The 21634-nt window shown below is 29.0% G+C and overlaps 1 pseudogene across 1 annotated transcript; it reads left to right on the forward strand.

The window, feature by feature from the left end:
- Positions 1 to 10873: 10873 nt before the first annotated feature.
- On the forward strand, positions 10874 to 19665 carry LOC143225102 (techylectin-5A-like; annotated as a pseudogene). The gene is made up of 4 exons (XR_013013621.1): positions 10874 to 11041; positions 16136 to 16237; positions 16535 to 16703; positions 19023 to 19665. The product of XR_013013621.1 is annotated as a techylectin-5A-like (transcript).
- Positions 19666 to 21634: the final 1969 nt, after the last annotated feature.

A 21634-nucleotide genomic window follows, 5' to 3' on the forward strand; every position in this document is an offset into this window, starting at 1 on the left:
CACTTTGTTTGTTATAAATCATTTTACATTTTCACTGAATCAGAAGAGCAAATACATAAATACAAGTCTTAAATACAAATTTGAAAAATTCTGAACATTAATGTATATCACTTTCATTAGAAACTTATTTCGTAATCACAATTTTCAAAACATATTGACCAATGATTTGACATAACAGTGTTGCCATAAATGAACTTCTACAATTAATGAAGCATTATCTCTTTCTAAAGTTAATTTTAAATTATTAAATATCTATGATTTTTTTTATTTCATATTTGTTCTTTGGTTACTTAATTTCATATTATTCCATTAACACTATGAGAATAGTGATTGCTAGCTGTATGTTATACTAAAATTGTTTCATTTGTTATTCGTTTTTCTATATCAATACAATTCCCTTTACATTTATTTTTTAATTCGTAAATTTTGCTAGCTAAAATCGTTAACTTATAAACTTGGATATGTTATAAAATATAATTTTAATTCTAAACAAAATCACAAAATACTGAAGGTAAGAGACTACAAAGTAAACGTGTAAGTGTTTTTAAAATAATAACACCATCTTTTAGAAAACACTTTCCAGTTAATAAGCATTTTATTTCACGTGTAATCTTTATGTTGATCCAAGTATAGAAATCTCATAATTCAAATAGAACTAAGTAAAATATGCCTATTTTGTGCCATATAACAATTTATATATCTTCAAATTAATTAAATTTTATAAGCTTTCTTTTCAGACATTTCTAAATAAAAATAACAAAATTTCAAACTTTGAAATATTTACGAATTTTAAAACAGAAAAATCTACATAAATAGAAATATGTACATTTGTAAAAATTTGTTACATAGCTTTAGCTACATTTTAAAAAATATCTTGAATAAGCTAATATGTTTTTACTACCTTATACCCTTAGCCATTTAGTTTTGAGTAAATATAACTATTGAACAGCTAAGCAGTATTTATATTTATTCATAAACAATACTTAACATTTTCAGTGTCGGAATACTCTTATTTATCTCGAAGAAAATATTTTATTTGAGATTTAGTTTTACAATTTTCTAAGATATCTAAGAATATAAGCTTTGCCAGTTAGTTTACACATAGAATTAAGGTTCTGCGATCAAAGTCATAAAATATAGAAAGAAGGTTCTGTAAAGAAGGTTACAAAAAAAAAGGAAATAATCTCTCTGAACAAAGTTATATTACATGGAAATAGGACCTAGTGGAAATCGTTATGCAACACGGATATAACGGGTAGTAATCAAGGTTATACAATATTCGAATGACACTGTCAACATTTTTACATATCTTATATTTAACATCACTAAAGAACTTAAAGATTAAGAGTTGACAATAACTGTTTCATAAAACTTTATTTTTCTAAAGCCTATTGATTTTATAAATATTAATATATGAGTTGTTTAAAATAAAATACAAATATTAACTAATGAATACACAAGTTATAAGTTTAGCGTACACTAATGTAAAAACAGTATCACTGTAGGTTTACATGTATTACTATTATTGTATGACGTTTAAGAAATAATTACGTTATTATTCTATTGTTTTGTTGTTAAATGTTGGATCGAAATTCATTTAAAGAAAGTCACAAAATTTATGAAACGTGCGATCAAATATTTTAACAGCGTTATAACTGTATAATACATTGGGCGTAATCATGGAAATAGATTTTGAACGTCGTACGTTTGAAAACCATCCCCGAAAAAATTTTAATCAAAGAAAGTTATAACGGCTAATCCTGTTATCCGAATAGAGCATCTCAAGTATTGGCAATGAGTGGTGTTAATTACCTGGTTTTTTTCTATAACATTAAAATTAAGAAGAAAATTGGTGGTGATGACTAGCTGCCTTCCCTCTAGTCTTACACTGCTAAATTAGGGACGGCTAGCACAAATAGCCCTCGAGTAGCTTTGTGCGAAATTCCAAAAAAAACAAAAAAAAAACAAACAAACACGACTCTCACAAGGACTTTCGGAAGGGTTTTATTTATATTTTAAATGGTGGATTTTTTAAACATAATACTATAAAATAGGGCTCTTAAAATCAGTTCGTTTTCCAATAAAGGGTAGATCTATTAATTTATAAAGGAATTGTAGTGTTGGATTATGATAGCTTCATTATGTATAGATAACAAATGATCATAAAAGTAATAAACTGTTAACCAACACGTATCGATTTATGTTATGTATTGTATACCATCCTTAAGACTATATTTTAATGTATACAGTGTCATTTGAAATTATTACCTAGCAAAACAATATAATATAAGAAAACAAAAATAAATTCATTTTTATCCATTTATATATTTGTTTATTTCCAATTAAGAACAAAGCTGCACAGTGGGCTGTCTGTTGCACTGCCCACTAGGGGTATTAAAACAAGTTTCTAGCGCTATAGCGGTATGTCTGCGGACTTATAACGTTAAAATCAGGCGTTCAATTCCTCTCGGTTTGCTCAGCAGATAGCCCGATGTGGCTTTGCAGTAAGAAAACACACACCATGTTTTATAATCAAACTTGTTTATCTGTCGATATATTTTATTAAACTTTTGATAACAGTATTAATTTGTATTCATTACTCTATCAAACGTTTATTTCCAAACTATTCTAATGCTATCTACAATTCTGTCAATATTTACTTGACGTTGCAATAGAAAATTTAAATACAATCTTACTTGTAACTAATCACAACTTTTAAAAACCTTTGTTTTTCAGCCACACAAAATATAAATTTATAATAACCTTCATTAGGCATATCTATTATCATGATAACTCAAAATTAATAAATTATTAACTAAAGTTTAATGATTGTCATCTACTCTCCCATAATTCATTAACTCTATCTTTAAATTCCATTTTCAAACTATAACGTTCAATGTTTTCACATTACATACACCTACCTTTATCAAACACTACTAAATAATACAGGAAGCACCGATACAATATCGATGTTATTTCATTGTAGTTAAATCTTTATATTTAACATTGGCCAACAAGGAATTTTGTTTACACTACGCATGATTAGTGTTTAAGAAATCTGATTCTACTGAATGTAGAATTATGTTTATCTTCTGTGTTTATTTTTCCCCTCAAGTTACTGAACCCTGTCTGACACCAGCGCTCTGAACAGGAAATGTCTACCCAGAAATTTAACATAAAACACAAGCGTTTAAATTATTTTCATATTGTCATAAACCTCAAACTTTACATTGGAGCAAGTTTTATTGATATTAAATTCAAGTTTGCTCTTCCAGGAAACTTCTAGTAAAGGGTGAGATACCGTTCGTTAGACTCTATAATATCTAATGATATTATGTTAACCTTTAAAATATGTAAAGTAATAATTTGAATATAGTTTAAAATGTTTTATGTACACTTCTATTTGTTTTATATCGGCATTCTTATAAATAAAAATGTGATTACTGAACTAATTTTAAATAAATTATTATAAATTTATTTACTCTAAATTTCTAAACTTTCAAATTATCCTGACAAAATATTTTGTAAATACACTTAACTATTTCTTTTAGGAGTGGTAATTTAGTTTTGCTCATGATCACTTGATCATAGTAATAATTAAAATAATTTATTTAAATCAATATTTAAAAGATATATTAAAATACACAGGAAGATTAATACAGTTCCTTAGTCTTTTAAAATAACAGAAACAATTGCTTATCGTGCTAGTTATACCTTATTGTAAAAATTGGAACAGTGTGAACATTTACATACACATATATTTTTCTTCTGATAAGTACTACACGAGAAAAGTGTTCGACTTTAACTCATATAAACTTTAATGTTTTATGCATTAAACGTACTTCCTTTTGTTCAAAAAACAACAGATATTAAGAAGTCTAACTTTTAGCACTACATTTAAAAATTCTGTCACTGAAGATAAAATCAAACTTTCAAGTATAGTTTTTGTGAAAGTCGTGTCATTGTTGTAAGGACAGTACTGTTATTTACAACTGTGTTTTATTATTTATTAAAAGTTGTTGCACAGACCACAGTTATTTTTCTTGAATACCCAAAGGGTGAATTTTTTAACTATTCTGTTTTTGGTGCCATAAAGTGGAAGGGGAGAATCACCATGTCATAATTCACCACAACTGACACGGAAACCTTGTTGTATTTCAGCATAAGAAATAGCATTATTGTATTCATTATTTCCGTCACATAAACGGACGGATAGACAATCACACCATTGCTCAAATACTACATCATTAAACTTTCGTGTCAAATAATGTGCATACATCCACTAATTAAGTAACATAAACAATGTTATTTCAGATGGTTACAGGGCAAATATTAAATAATAAATTTGTCATTTTAATATTTTAATTTTTCATTGTCAGGCAATTTGTTTAAACCTCAACTTTCTATCATTTGAGCAGTACCTATTTATAACTAGCTAAACCAAAAATAAGTGATAAGAAATTATTTAAGAAAGTGTTTAATATAATTTAAGCTTGACCACTTCTTAGTGTCGAACATAACTTATTATAACCAACTTCTTACCTCGTCTGTATGTGAAACGCCTTAATCAATTCTTCAAACAGTCTAATTACATTAATACTTGAAGTTCTTATGACTACACACTTTTTTATATTAAAAATTTCATATATAGAACATTTTCATAACCTAACACATTTCGTTAAAGTAAATATTTCATTAATATTTTATTAATGTCATTTTTGGTTTGTTTCTTTTAATTTATCTTAAAGTTACCATGTGCTAGCTAATTTAGAAGTGACAATCTAAAGTTAGAAGAGATAATCAACAACACTAACAATTAGCTCTTGGACTACTTTTTACCAACGGATAAAGAATTGATAATCATATAATAAGCTATCGAAGGCTGCATTTCTGTGAAGGATTTCGAACCCACAACCAGCAGATTGTCATCCGAGTATCTCAACTACTGATGTTTCTTTAAATGAGTTGTTAAATATAAGATTTCACTGACTTGTAAATGGAAAATTTTATAAAACTCTTAAGAACGATGTTTCGAAATAATGTATTGAATAAAGAAATATTAATTAAACCAATTTAAATGAAAATTTTACCGCGAGAATAATCAACTTATGTTATATTTAGAATTATTTCCATAATATGTTGTATTTATAATTAATTTATCAGTATGCTATATATACAATGATCACTAATATTTTGTATTTATAATTAAGCATCAATATATTCTTTTTTTAGGAATAACTCACCTTATGTTGTATATACAATTAAACCACCCTATTTTGTATTTATAATTAGTATATTCTGTTGTATTCGGAATTAATCCACTCTATTCGTATCAGGTATTTAAATTAATGTTCAGATTTTTCTAAGAATCTTTTCAGCTTTGAAGCCAGAGAGAATTTTTTTCAATAGCCTGTTACTGATTAATTTTGATGATGTCATGATTTTATATCTTCACACACAAGATATTATTTAGAGTTACTTGAGTGATCTATACCAAGAGAAAAAGTAAAAGTATTAAAAGCTAAGCAGGACAAGCTATGTGTTATTAATAACATCATTAAAAATTGCATTTGTAATTTAAATGTTTGTTGGAGAAACGTGTTTAATACAGTTCATATATATCTTGTATGTGATATCATGTATCTGTGGTCCTGTATCATGTAGTGCGTTTTACTAACGAGAATACAATAGTTTGTATATTTTCACACATCTCGCAAACTCATGCTATCAGGCAACATTGTTTCACGATAACCATCTACTGAAGACAGCATCATGTGAGTCACGTTGTTACTACATATACACATCAGCATAACTGTCGTGTTCACCGTTCATATAGAGTGCATTAAGGTTGGAATGATGAAATTTCTTTTACTACCAAGATACTGTAAAGGTTTGGGCACAGCTTGTTTCATAAATGTCATTATTGTTGTTCTTTGTAGAAAAACTGTACCCATTCTTCAGGAATAATTTCAATAACGTTATTAGTATACAAATCTCGATGCTATTTTACAATGGGAAATACGACGGTGATCTACAAAACTATTGTTACCATTATCATGATATGCAAATAAATTATTACATTTATAAATTATTATTTCAAACTTTTAGTTCGTTGTCTTTAGATAAATCTAACAGTAACACTATATCGTCACGTGATCACCTACCGGTAACATCATTTCTTATTAATTTTGTATATATAATTAACTTAAGTATTAAATTGACTTTCACACATACTGATTCTTAAACTAATATTGAAAACGTTGAATTACTACTTTTATCATACAAAATGGAAGATTTATTAACATAAAGTAATTCTGTGTAGTTTCTTCACCCTGAGATTATTTATACCCTATTATTAATCTTGCAACTACTATTTAAAAGATAATTAAAGCAGTCTCTCCAAACATCAAAGACTTATTTCTAATAAGTGAAATGTGAATCACAAATACAATTGGATTGATGTTCCTGACATATTATACTGGTTTTAGCATCGGGGTCGTATCTTCATCTTCACATCTGGAACTGAGTATTTCTGTCCTTACCATGTACTCTATTCCACACCATCAGCAAAACTCTCATGTCCATTGAGGTTGCAACCATGACATTTGTCGTACTACCAAGATCCTTTAAAGTTTTGAACACAGCTTGTTTCATAAATGTCATTATCCTTGTCATTGTAGAAAATCTTTACACATTGTGTCCACCAAACCCGTTTCTTGTAACATGGATAAGTAACATAACATCAAGAAATAAATTTTGATAAATAACTCTCTGCAATATGTCAAAAGTTTACTTAAAATTATATGATAACGATTTGTTGAAGAAAAAACAAAAAATACACATATTAGAGACTTGGGACACCATTATGTACATTACAGAGTCGGAAAACAAACGTGTAAAATAATAGATCTAATACCATATTGTTAAAGAGGACTTACTGTAACATATACCTTACACTTTAATCATCGGCAAAAATTATCTTACAGATTAATCATGATGACAAAAAAGACATTGTAAAATAATCAAAATGTGCTGCAAGCAAAAATGTTCATCATGGTTTATAGAATCTAATGATATACAGGACAAACATTAATTATGAGAGATAAATAAAGTAGTTGAGGTAAAATACTTCAAGTAAATAAATAATATAATACTATTTTAACTAGATGAATGTAGTTATTTGAAACTAAACCTAAAGGGAATAATCAACTTAAGCAGAACATTTAGAATCATTGTTATCATAATTTTAATTGGAATAATATCAAATTAATTTAATATATGAATATCAAATCTCAACTAAATTTAATACAATCGTGATAAATGTTTAGGATTTCAAATTTTGGTTGAAATAGTGATTCATGACCAGGAGTTGTAGAAATTGATTTATAAGAATTCTTTTTCAATAAAGACAAAAAAGGTGACAGCACCATTCAAGTCAAGTGATTGGTCAACATGGTTCCTTCAATACCAGTTGAGCTTTCTATTAATAAAAATGTAATGTTCTGTATCTGTGATGTGTCTGCACGTAGTTGGTAAGCGATAATTTATTCATCGTTAAAAAGTTTATATTAACACTATAATACTGTTAAATGATACAAACAATATTTCAAACTCTAATAATGTACCAGCAAACATCTTTTTTAAACGATATCATTGATTAATATCGTTAAAAATTTTACCTGGATCTTCCTGAGTAACCTTTAACATTGAGACGATAGTAAAGGTCTTCATTGTCTATCCTAAACTCCCGATACAGAACGAAGAGTTTTTCGTCTTCTTTTTATCTCAGAAAGAACTTGATGGAATTAATTTTTTGATTTGTTAAACTAAAAATCAAGTAACTTCATAAGAAAATAAAACATATTAATTTCTTTTGTTTGTGAAATTATTATTGAAAAAAGAAATTTGTCAATTAATTAACACTAACAATAATAACAGTAATATAATTATATGCAAGATTAAGATTTGTTGATTAAAATTATCAATACTAATCACTAACAAACTATTGAAAAATTATTCTGTCTTGATTCAAAGCTCAAAAGATTGATAGAGTTATTAGAAACAAAATCATCATTCAACAAAATTTGTTTGGATTATCTTAAAGATTCGATAAGTACACAAGAGAGTAGATTCAATTTAAATACAACATAAGATTGACTAAGATTACGAAACACTGACCTGAGGAAAAAATGTATTCTAAAGATAGTTGGTATGTGTATTAAAACGTTAATTAAAATGAAGAATAAAACAGTTGTCTCTTGAATACATAGGGTATATTAATTCTAAATACAATATAGGGTGGATTACTTGTAAATAAAATAAAGGATAGATTAATTCTGAATACAACGTAGAGTAGGTTCATTCTAAATACAACATAGGGTGGATTAATTGTAAATAAAATAAAGGATAAATTAATTCTAAATACAACGTAGAGTAGGTTCATTCTAAATACAACATAGGGTGGATTAATTGTAAATAAAATAAAGAATAGATTAATTCTAAATACAACGTAGAGTAGGTTAATTCTAAATACAGCAAAGGGTGGAATTACTGTAGATACAACACATGGTGGATTAATTGTAAACACAAATAAGTTGGGTTAATTCCAAGTAAACAATATTTTAGAATCGTTTCAGATACACAATAATGTAGATTTTTTCTCAGTGCCCAACAGAATGAATTAGTTTTAAATACAAAACAGGGTTTATTAATTCTAAACACAGCGTAACGTAGATTAATTCTAAATACAACGTAGAGTATGTCAGTTCCAAATACACAATAGTGTAGATTAGTTCTAAAAATATAATAATGTAGGTTAATTCTAAATCCATAACAGAGTGAAGTAATTATAATTACAACATAAGGATGATTAATTCTGAATACACAATAGCACGGGACAATTATAAATACAATACATTGACGATTTATTTCTAAATAATGGCATGATGTAAATAATTCTAAATATAACTTAATTGCAATTAATTATGTCTTCATTTTTACTCTATCTAGTTATTATTTCTTTAGTGAATATATGCTGTACATTATTTGAAAATACAGTTGGTAAAAGTTTTAAAATAAAAATTTCAAATGTAGTGAAATCTTACACATAACAACTAATTTAAATAACTACTGGATATATTGTTATGTGTTCAGTTTTAAGTTTAATCACTATGTCTTTTACTGCTGTTTAAAGCAACTATTGATAATAAGGGATTGTCTGACATGGTGGATCGCATCTTCATCAAGCCATGCTGACAGTGACGAAACGTTATCTTAAAACGTTGCATTTCTGTCACATTTTGTCTGTTTTTTGAATTTCAAAGTATTTGTGTGTACTTAATTCTGTTATTGAGTTACTTATGTATTTCTTTATTTGCCCAACTACATTAAAAATGGTTAGAAGTAATTAACATATCTGTAAGATGTTTTTCAAGTTTTACAAGGTCACAAACAATTTCTAAGTTATTTACTGAGATAGAAACCTCTAATAGAATTTTGTTGATGTTCACTAAACAGAACCAGAACTAACTGACTTCTTGGTAATATTTGTTAAGCTCGTGAATAGAAGCTTAGTGCTGGTGTCAGATGAAGTCGAGGAACTAGAGAGGAAAGATAAAACTAACGCTAAACTCAATGTTCCTTTCAGTAGAATCAGACTTCTGAGAATCTGATCAAACACAGAGTAAACAAAATTCCCTATTCGCCAGTGTTAAATACATGGATTAAACTACAGTGAAATAACATCAACATTGTATCGGTTCTTCCTCTATTATTTAGTACAGTTTAATAAAGGTGTTAGTAATGTTAAAATATTGAACGCTATAACTTGAAAATGAAATTTAAAGGCAAACTTAAGAAATTATGCGTAAATGTAAGAGAAAAATTAATAATTTTTATTTTATGATATTTCAAGTATGAATTATTTTGATAGTAGAGATGACTATTACTATTATGAATTTTTTCTATATTGTTATAAATTTCTGAGTTAACTAAAAGAAAAAAACAAAAATATAGTTCTTGAAAAAGGCGACTTGTTACAAATAAGATTTTATCTAAATATTTTATTATACAGTTAACTGAAACTACAAGAGTTTTATAAAACTTTGATATAATATGATAATCATTTTTAGTAGTGTTAGGATAAAACTTCGATACAGTGAAAACCAATATTAGTAGTTCCTGGATGAATGTGAAGTTTATTAGCAGGTAGAATCAATATATAGATAAATAAATACATATGTTTGTAATACAATATAAATTCATAAATGACAAATTTCAACATGTTTTATTGTGTGAATAACATTTTTTCCCAGATGATGAGACTTGAAATTAACCAAATGATGATCAGTATCCAACCTGTCATGATTCTTCTTCTGGTTCATCAGAGTTGTCAGATAGAGACAAACCTCAAGCGATGTGAAATGACATCAGTATCAACTGTACTGGATTCAATCAGTGTACTGGTTACACAAGCTAAAAATAAAATACACAGCGATGGTAAATTAACGTTTACATTACTTTTCTGTCAACATCTAAAACCGGTGAATACTTGGACATTAACAGTTTGCGTTACAATGTTTTGTAATTTTTTATCGTAAATTTCTGTCAGAACTTTGCTATTAGAAATATTCATCACTTGAGACATCTTTTTATCTTATGTTTAAGATATATAAAATTATTTAAATAAATCCCGAAAGTATGTTTGTAGAATTCCAACTCTAAAATTCGGGTATCGATACTCGTAATGGATAGAGCACAGATAGCCTCTTGTGCAGCTGTGTACTAAACAAACAAAATTTTGAAAACATATTTTATTATTGTTGCTTTGCTATCTTACGTAAATTCCATTTTATATGCTTTGTCTCCACAAGAAATGGAATGTCTTCAAACCTCTTCTAGACCAAGAGACTGTACAAATGTTTTCCTTAATGGAAACCATACTAGTGGAGTGTATCGTATTTGGCCAAAGTCCTGGATGTTTACAGGAAGTTTCGATGTTTACTGTGATATGGATACTGATGGCGGAGGCTGGAGGATAAGTGTACAAATAAAAATAGGTCAACTTTATCTTATTTTAAACTCATTTTCTTATGGGTTTCTAGATGTTAGTGGAAGTCTTGATACAAGTACATATTTTTTGTTTTCAAGGAACATAATATATATGCTTCGATATATTTGCAATAACTGTACAGCTGAGTGACTAGACACAATAGCATACTATAGTGTGATAGTGTAAGAACAGGTTTGGATAACTGTTCACCTGAGTGAGTATACACAACAGTATGTAAGGATGTTGTAGTGGTATAACAAGCTTGGATAACTGTAGAGCTGAGTGACTTGACACAACAGTATATAAGGATGTTGCAGTGTAAGAACAAGTTTGGGTAACTGTTGGTCTGAGAGACTAGACACAGTGGTTTCATGAGGTTATCCTTGTATTATTGCCTCTCCTGATGTGCTGACTGTTTACAGTTTTGTAACTCATCTTCAGTGTCTACTTTAAGTACCTTTTCACTGTCTATACCTCAAGTTTTGGTAACCTTTGAATTACTCTCGAAATTCCTGCAACTCCTTTGTCACGTCCATTGCATTGAAACTATAATACTGGCAGATTCCCTTTCTATATGTTGTCATCACAGTCATGGTGAACTTTTAAAAGGATTTAGCTGTAGTGAAATCAGACATCTATCATATAAAATTTATTTATTTATTTATTTTGGACATTTGAACAACAGCTGGTTTCAATACCAAGCACAATATTCAGTCTTTTGGGTATGAAACAACACATAGATTGTTTGGTTACATTTCTGCTGAATAACTTTGACCGGATTTTTATATATCATTTACATATTTAGTTTTCATTACGGCATTGGCAATAGAATTCAGGGTATTTGAAATAATATACTGTTTAGGAAATCTATCTGCTTTTTGTCGATCCAGCAGCAGAAGTTTCATCAAAGGTTCAAATTAACCATGCTCATCAGCAGGGCCTTCAATTACGGTGAGGACTTTCTTTCTTTCTTATGTCCTCAATTGCACTATGCAACAAAATTTTTACTTTTTCTTGTTTCTGTGCAGAAAGTGTTATTTTCCAATTGCTTATACCTAAAGTAAATGGAAAAGATCTATTTTACTTTTCAAACTTTGTTTTTGTGACCTGGGTAATGAAATTTTCAAATTTACCCATTTTCAGAACATTCCAGGTAAATTCAATGCTGAGTGGCTGATAAATAATTTTCTCGGGCTTACACGAATTTTCAAGAATTTTCTGGAATGTTGTAGAACTTTTAAAAAAATTTTAGAATTTTCTAGAACTTTCCGTAGTAATATATATATATATATATACAGGGGCTCACCACTCAACATTCCAATTTAGTTCTAACATCCTAAGTGAAATCATAGACCAATGTGAGTTTATCAGAGATGGCATCAAGAAGATGTAAGCGTTCTCCAGGCGCACTCTGCTGTGTATGTGGCCATTTTCTCAACACAAGAGCGAAAAAGTACTTTGTGACAACATCTGCTAAAATATGTGAAACCTACAAGGCATATTTTGGCATGCCTGTCGGAAATTAAGACAAACCCTGGGCGCCTCACTTTACCTGCGAGCACTGCAGAAAAAACTCTAGAAGGTAAGACGGATAATTTTTCCTTGTTTAATTAGTGAGATTTTATATTATAGAAATTTTAGACATTTTAAAATTTAAATATCTTTCGGTGCACTTCAAAGAGAAATACAACAGCGTTAAGACCTTGCTAGAAGAATTGAGTATGATGAGTATGACTGGGACGTTATCAGATACTTCAAAATGGTGGCATTCCTGATGTGTCCCCAAGGAGGATTTACTATTTCTCTCTGTTATTCTTGCCTTTAGGACAACAGGGACACCGCAGCGCACTATAATAGGAAGCACTAGCCACAACAAACCGATGTCTCTGTGGGGCGGCACAATGTCAAGTGTGAGCCACTAGTGCATCTTCAGAAGGTGTTGTTCCCACCACTACACATAAAATTGGATCTTATGAAACAAGTTGTCACATCTCTTGATAAGGAGTCTGCAGCCTTCAAGTACCTTTGAGACTTCTTCCCTAAGCTATCTGAGGCAAAGGTCAAAGCTGGTGTCTTTGTTAAACCGCAAATAAAGATTATCCTGGAGTGTACAGAATTACCCAAGAAACTCAGTAGGAAGAAAAAAAACGCTTAGAGCAGCTTTGTCGCAGTGGTTTGGGGCTTCTTGGTCAATCACAAGGCCGAAAATTATGAAATTGGTGAAGATTTGGTGAAGAACTACGGCAAAATGGGCTGCAGGATGTTCCTGAAAGTCCATATCCTTGACGCTCATCTTGATAAATTCAAGGATAATATGAGAGCATACTCAGAGGAGCAAGGCGAGTGCTTACACCAAGATATACTGAACTTTGAACGCTGCTACCAAGGGGCATATAACGAAAACATGAGAGGAAAATATATTTGGGGGCTGATACATTGAAGTGATTTACATTACAGTCGCAAATATCGATAAACTACCAAATTCTACACATTTTCTTTACCTTTGTATAATTTTAGTATAAATACATGTAAATATTCATACGTTGTTTTATTCAGACATTATGTAAATGAAAATGTGCAAATTTGTCCGTTTTTACATAGAAAACAGGTTAATTTCTAAATTTCATCATTCAGGTCAGAAAAGCAAAGTTCGAAAGGAATAAAGGTCATTTTCTGTACTTTTACCACATGAGCAATTAAGAAATAACACACACTATCCAGGACCATAATTTGTGTTACACAGTGTTATTTGCTGAACTGTCATTCATCACATGATTCCAGCAATGAATCTCACATTCCCTCGGCTGATTAAGTCATGGGTTTATGTAAACATGGATTATTACACAGTAGGTGTCTGTGACTTGTTGGCAATAAATTCAAATAATAAACGTACAGCAAACAATCTACTTCTTTTGAAATGGTATATATTCAAAACGCTATAGGAAACCACAAACTTACTCAATAATCCAAATGACAAGACTAACAATTTTTCTCTACTCTCAACAGAACAGTATCAGTGAATAATTCTCCTAAGTTACTCCGTTATGTAAAATAATTCTATCCTGAACTTAAAATAATTGTCTTCCTTTTCAAAGTCCACACAGACGGTTTTAATTACTTTTGAACACCGTTTGACAGGATAAATCATTCTCCTTATTTCTATTAAGTTGTGAAACACAATTTAAATATCAATCGTTAAGGCTGGTCACTCTTACGTCGGCTGAGTTCACGGTTTTTTCTGTCTAGACTGCATGTGAATCCATTTCACTTTGTACTTCGTCTTAAAATTTACTCGCGAGGTTCTTATATAAATACCTTAACAACTGAGGCTTCGAATGTTCTCTAAACCTTGCAAGTGGCTCCTATTAAATAATACTCATTTAAACTGATTAGAAATACACCGAAGGTTTCACTTATATGACGTCAACAACATTAGTAAAGTCTAGACAACATTGTATTTGCAAACACAATGTACGATTTTTACTGAGTTTCGTAATTAAACTTATCGTAAGTGGTTTCTGTATTTTGAATTCGCGAAATGCTACACGACGTCTATTTGCTCTAGTTGTCCCCAGTTTAGAGGGAAGGCACAACAACGACAGCAAATTCTTGGGCCATTGTTTTACACTCCTGAAACTGATGACATATCAAGTGAAAGGGTGATTAGAATATGTGTTTCTCAGGTTGAAAGTCGATTGTCCTGACCACCTAGCTGATCGTATTTATGGCTTTTAAAATTATTAACTTTTAATTAACTTTGTTGTTACAAGACTGAATAGTTATTAAATATTAATTTATAAAATAAATTATATAATAAAACCTACACCTAACTGTCTTGTATATCCAACAGATATCATAGTTTTTTTACTCGTCGTGGATTTAACAATTTTCTACAAGTATACTATAGAACTTAGTCACGTTTAACCATGGCCCGTCATGGCCAGGTGGGTTAAGGCGTGCGACTCGTAATCTGAGTGTCGCGGGTTATACTATAGAACTTGAGTCACGTTTAACTAATAACCTAATTAGATACAGAATCTTCCACCCGTATGAACCCTTCCTTCGGACGACAATAATTTCTGTTCTTTGTGCTTCACACTGTTTATTGCACATTACGTAACTTTCTTGCGGTTTGAAATTTGCCACTGAATTTTGACCACCTTATTTTATTCTGTGGTCTTGCAGTAAAGAACATTTCTCTTGGTGCATTTGGCCACTGATAAAATCAGTTTAAGCCCATGTGTTTATCCAATTGAACCAGAAAATAACACGCAAAACAAACAAAAGATTTGTAAAGTGTGTGAATAACTGATGCTGGTATTTTGAATTGTCCGTCATATATTGATGTCACAGTTCATAATTAGGCCAAATAAACGCATTTCAGTATGTCATTTAATTTTTTTGCAATACCGAAGTTCTGGTTAGTTGTTTAATAAACCTTTAATCTTGAATAACTGATAAGTAGGAAAACAACAGTATTTTTACGGAATTACTGATTTTGAATTTTCTAACCTGGTAAACACAAATGTTTTAAAGAAATGCATTTAAAATTATATTTCTTCTCATCGTGCAGCGATATCAGAACAATGTAATTTTTAAAGCTAGGTTTACTTTTGTTGAAATAATGAAACCAATATTAACATTTTTGTAAAATGTAACACCAGCGTAAAATTAAAGTTAAAATACCTCAAGTACCACACCAAAGTTCTATTGTCATAGTTATACACAATTTTTAGAATCTTGAGGTAAAAGTTTATTTTCACGAGATATTAAGTTTTAATAAGAGAAATGTTTGTAAACTGTTACTTTCCTTTTTATTGATCCATAAAATAAAGAAAACTAGATTTGGAATTTAAATATTATTTTTCAATTATGATCAAGAAAAAATAATGAGAATATTAGAACTGTTGTTTACTGATTGATGTTGCTAAGTAAAACTTAGAATATAAATATTAATTCTATTAAATTTTTCATTCTTTATTAAAACATAAATAACACAAGTACAACATAGTTTAATTTCATATTTACAATTATTCTTATTTTCAATCCATATCAATTAGATTTACATAAAGAAATTCTCTTTAGGTGATTCAAAGACGGGGAGATTATGGAAACCCAACAGATTACTTCTACAATTCATGACAAGAATATAAAATGGGGTTTGGAGACATCGATAAAGATTTCTGGCTGGTTATGATAATACAGTAGTAGGGATAGTTTTTCATATCAATTGTATGTAACTACAATAGAAATATATAATGTAAACCGTATAGAGAATACTACATGTAATAAATATTAAAGCGTTAATTTTCACAATTTGCTTTAAAGAAATGGACATCATTCATAAATATTATGAAATTTAATCATCAGATTTTACTTTTACATCTCTTTATAACAGTTATTATTGTTCGTGTTAATTAATTGAAAAACGTATTTATTGCAGTAATTATTGCATAAACAAAATTAATCAATGTATCTGTTTTCTCAGGAAATTACTAGATTTTTGCTTCAACGAACCAAGGAACTTATTCAATCAGGTTTGATCTGACCGACAAAGAAAATGAAAAGCGGTTCGCCCTCTATCGGGAGTTTAGGATAGATAATGAAGAATTGTATTATCGTCAACATATTAAAGGTTTCACGGGAGATGCAGGTAATGTGTAATAACAATATTGATCAATGATATTGTTCATATATATGATTAGTAGTACATTATTAGAGTGGGATATATTGTTTGTATTATTTAACAATGTACATCTATACATAACGCATTTTCGTGTGAATGTAGACATGTAAACTCTGAACAAAATTTTGCCTCAACGTCTATGTACAGATATATCACACATATAGAATATCACACGACAATGATTATCGTCATAAACCATAATTTTTTCTTAATATTTAATCCTGTTCTTTATTATTAAGTATCAACTTTACTTAAGAAGAATTCTAACTGTACTATAAATATTGTTATGATAATAATATTTAGTACTTAATAGTAGATATAAAAAATGTTTGTAAATACTTTGGAAGTAAGAAACCTTTCCGTTGAATCCTTAAACCAAAAAACTAACCATTCAGTGTATTAGTTTCAATATATCATTTGCATATGTACTGATAATACGCTTAATAATTAATATCTTTATTAAACCAATTTAGAAATGTCTAAAACTGAAACTGTTTCGTCTACCACTTACTTGATGATTTCAGCGATGCTGGCTTCTAGACGGTTCTGACTTTTGCTAGATAATATTTTCAATTTGCATGACTGATTTTAGGGTATCCAATTTTCATATTATGATAAATATATACAGTTATTAATACAAAGTAAATATATCATGCAAATACTTAACTATCCAATTAAATTCAAGAGATAACCGTACATAACGATAAATAGACAAGTGACGGTTTTTAAAGGGAAAGTATATATCTCATAAAATTATAAAATAAAAAGTAAAATCAAAAATCAAAAATTACAAGTGTATTAAAAATTATGAATTTTAAAATGAAATTGGGGTCTTGCTACAAAAGTAATGAACTAAAAGGTAAAACCACAATTAGAAATTTACAAAATTTAATCCCTCTTTTGGCAGTTTTTTACAAACTGTAGGCCAAAATAACGATTGCCGTTTATGAATTTGTGATTGTGGGTTTAATTCTTGTAAAAGTTATATTTATCATTAACAGGGCTACACTAAATGTTTGAAGATTTCCATGAACATATAGAAACTGGAAAAGAAATGGAACAAATTAAAATATTAAAGGAAAATAGAGTCATTGGCTATTTCTTGATTTATATATGAAATACCTTAAACAGAATAAATACTATTTGGATAGTTTTAAAACGATTTTCAATACATAGTTTAATTGACATTCTGTTGCGTATAGCAAAATGAAAAATGTTTCAAAATAAACCCAAATTGTTTCTTTCTATCTATTTTTGTTCTTTTTATTACAGCTTTAATTTTGTTTTTTTGTAATTATTTTCAAATCTATAAATAAACTGAAACATGTTTCTGTTGCTCTAAAACCTCTTCAAAACAAATCTAACGAAACTAAGAGAAAACTGTGTTTTTATTGTTGATTTATTTAGAAGAAAATCGTTTAAACAAAAAACAATAATTTTATTTTAAACTAGGAAATTAATAAAAATAAAAAATCGTCCTCTATTTTATTGAAATAATTGGTCTTAACATTGTAGAGGTTAACTGTATATTTAATGTTGTTGTTGTTTTAAATTTAGCACAAAGTACACAATGGGCTATCTGTGTTCTGCCCACCATGGGTATCAAAACCCGTTTATTAGCGTTGTAAATCCGCAGACATACCGCTGAGGCACTGGAGGATATATATTTAATACTATCAGTACTATACGTACTTGAGAAACTGCCTAAGGTTCTCTTCAAACAACATAAAATAGTTATTTATCTTGGTAAAGGAACACTAAGGTACAATAAAACTATAAATGCTATAATGGTGTTGTTTGGTCTCAACGTTTTGAATGCAAGTATACATGAGATTATGAAATCGTGGTGTCTCACAAGGGTATTTATACAAATTTCCATGGATTAAGTTTGCGATAGTTTCATATTACTGCTCCTTGGTTGCTCCACTATCACTGTCTTTCGACCACTAATTGACAAATCAGTGTTCTAATGTAGTTTCACCAGATTTGCCACCCACCAAGTTATTTTCTAGTAAGATGAAATAAGCCTTCATTGCTTTCCATTGTTATTTTACATTCATGTACTGATGATTTTAGTTTTTCTTCTATATAGCAGTATCCAAACCATTGTTGTTTGATTTTCTTTCTTTGCAAAATTGTCTTTCAGAGCATAGGTTAAGAGATTATTAGTTCATTATCGTTGTCTAACCAGTTGTAACTGTTTATATAATGGTATACATAATTTTTGTTTTGATACCTTAATAATAAATCACAGTCAAAAAACAAACTTTTATTTCTTTAACCAAGGAGACAGTCTGACAAACCACGACGAGTTAAACTTCTCTACCAAGGACGGTGACCACGACACGTATTCTGGTAGTTGTGCAGAGTTACATAAAGGAGGATGGTGGTGTGGAAACTGTTATTCCTCTAACTTAAATGGACTTTATCTGAACGGAGAACACGAGAGCTACGCCAATGGTGTGAACTGGAAGACATGGAAAGGTTATCATTACTCTCTCAAGACAGTATCAATTAAAATTCGACCTCTGAACTTTGAGATTCTTGTAAATAAGAGTAACATTCCAATGTAAAAAGTAGTGTTTTATATTTCCAATCTCTCGTTTTTATTTGATATATAAAATTAACTTTTTAAATTGATATTAAGTTTCTGGTTATACACAAGTTGGGATCAGGAAGCTGGTGAATTACGATGAAGAAAATAATAAGGTTTAGTTAATTTTGATTATATCAAGGAATAGTTGGTCTTGAAAAATAAAGAAGGTTTATTATTTTTTCTTATTGTTATTCATTTACTAAAAACGTATTATTTTGAATCTTTTAAAAAGATATTTTAACACTTATTTTGTGTTTGTTACATTCGAAGATTTCTAGACATGAGATATGTTATTCTATCTGAAACTTTTTAAATAAAGATGGTGTGTTTCTACGTATTTGATTCAATAATGAATATTTAGAATTTTTGCAGATGCAAGTTTAACATTGTTAAGATTATAAATATAAGTTCAAAATGAATAAAGTTATAGAGACAAATATTTTGATAATGACCTTATACTCAAATTGTTTCCATGGTGTATTTTGTTTTCATTCTATATGAAAAACAATAACCCTAGAAACACTGTTTGTTATAAATCATTTTACATTTTCACTGAATCAGTAGAGCAAATACATAAATACAAGTCTTAAACACAAATTTGAAAAATCCTGAACATTAACGTATATCACTTTCTTTAGAAACTTATTTCGTAATCACAATTTTGACCAATGATTTGACATAACATTGTTGCCATAAATGAACTTCTACAATTAATGAAGCATTATCTCTTTCTAAAGTTAATTTTAAATTATTAAATATCCATGATTTTTTTTATTTCATATTTGTTCTTTGGTTACTTAATTTCATATTATTCCATTAACACTATGAGAATAGTGATTGCTAGCTGTATGTTATACTAAAATTGTTTCATTTGTTATTCGTTTTTCTATATCAATACAATTCCCTTTACATTTATTTCTTAATTCCTAAATTTTGCTAGCTAAAAACGTTAACTTATAAACTTGGTTATGTTATAAAATATAATTTTAATGTTAATGATGGGCCCAACGATTAACAAGTTTTACCACTTTCTCCACACAATGAAACATTTTGAACAATCTGTGAAATAATGTATCTCAAGACGTCTGGTATGGGAATTAACACTTTTATTAAAATAAAATAACAACACTTCGATCTTTTTAGGTAATTTTCAGAATAACAAAGACAGAGTTTGCAACAGTTGTTGTCTGCTTTATTTGTAAAGGTGTTAATACTCATACCAGCCGTTTTGGGATACTTTTTTGTTTCAAATGGGCTTGTCGTCATCACGAATGTGTTGAACAGCATGCTACCCGATAAACAGTTTATACGTGATTTTACAATATTGACTTTGACAACTACCTATTACTAGTTCAGTTCGTAAATAACGAATAAATGTTTTAACTAATCTTTCATTTCTCATGTTCCATTTTCTTGTGAACAAGTCGTCGTGGAAGGTAAAGTTTCATAATGTAAACTACAGAATACACTTTCTAAACACAATCACAAAATACTGAAGGTAAGACATTACAAAGAAAACATGTGAGTTTTTAAAATAATAACACCATCTTTTAGAGAGCAATTTCCAGTTAATAAGCATTTTGTTTCACTATTTCACGTGCAATCTTTATGTTAATCCAACTATAGAAACCTCATAATTCAAATAGAACTAAGTAAAATATGCCTATTTTGTGCCATATAACAATTTATATATCTTCAAATTAATTAAATTTTATAAGCTTTCTTTCCAGAAATTTCTAAATAAAAATAACAAAATTTCAAACTTTGAAATATTTACGATTTTTAAAACAGAAAAATCTACATAAATAGAAATATGTACATTTGTAAAAATTTGTTACATAGCTTTAGCTACATTTTAAAAATATCTTGAATAAGCTAATATGTTTTTACTACCTTATACCCTTAGCCATTTAGTTTTGAGTAAATATAACTATTGAACAGCTAAGCAGTATTTATATTTATTCATAAACAATACTTAACATTTTCAGTGTCGGAATACTCTTATTTATCTCGGAGAAAATATTTTATTTGAGATTTAGTTTAACAATTTTCTAAGATAGCTAAGAAAATAAGTTTTACCAATTAGTTTGCACACAGAATTAAGGTTCTGCGATCAACGTTATAACATATTGAAAGAAGGTTACACAAAAAAGAAATAATCTCTCTGAACAAAGTTATATAACATAGAAATAGAACCTCGTGGAAATCGTTATACATCACGAATATAAGGGGTAGTGGTGAAGGTTATACAATATTCGAATGAGTCTGTAAACATTGTTACATATCTTATATTTAACATGGG

Source organism: Tachypleus tridentatus, chromosome 1 (assembly GCF_004210375.1).
Source record: "Tachypleus tridentatus isolate NWPU-2018 chromosome 1, ASM421037v1, whole genome shotgun sequence".
Classification (NCBI taxonomy): Eukaryota; Metazoa; Arthropoda; class Merostomata; order Xiphosura; family Limulidae; genus Tachypleus; species Tachypleus tridentatus.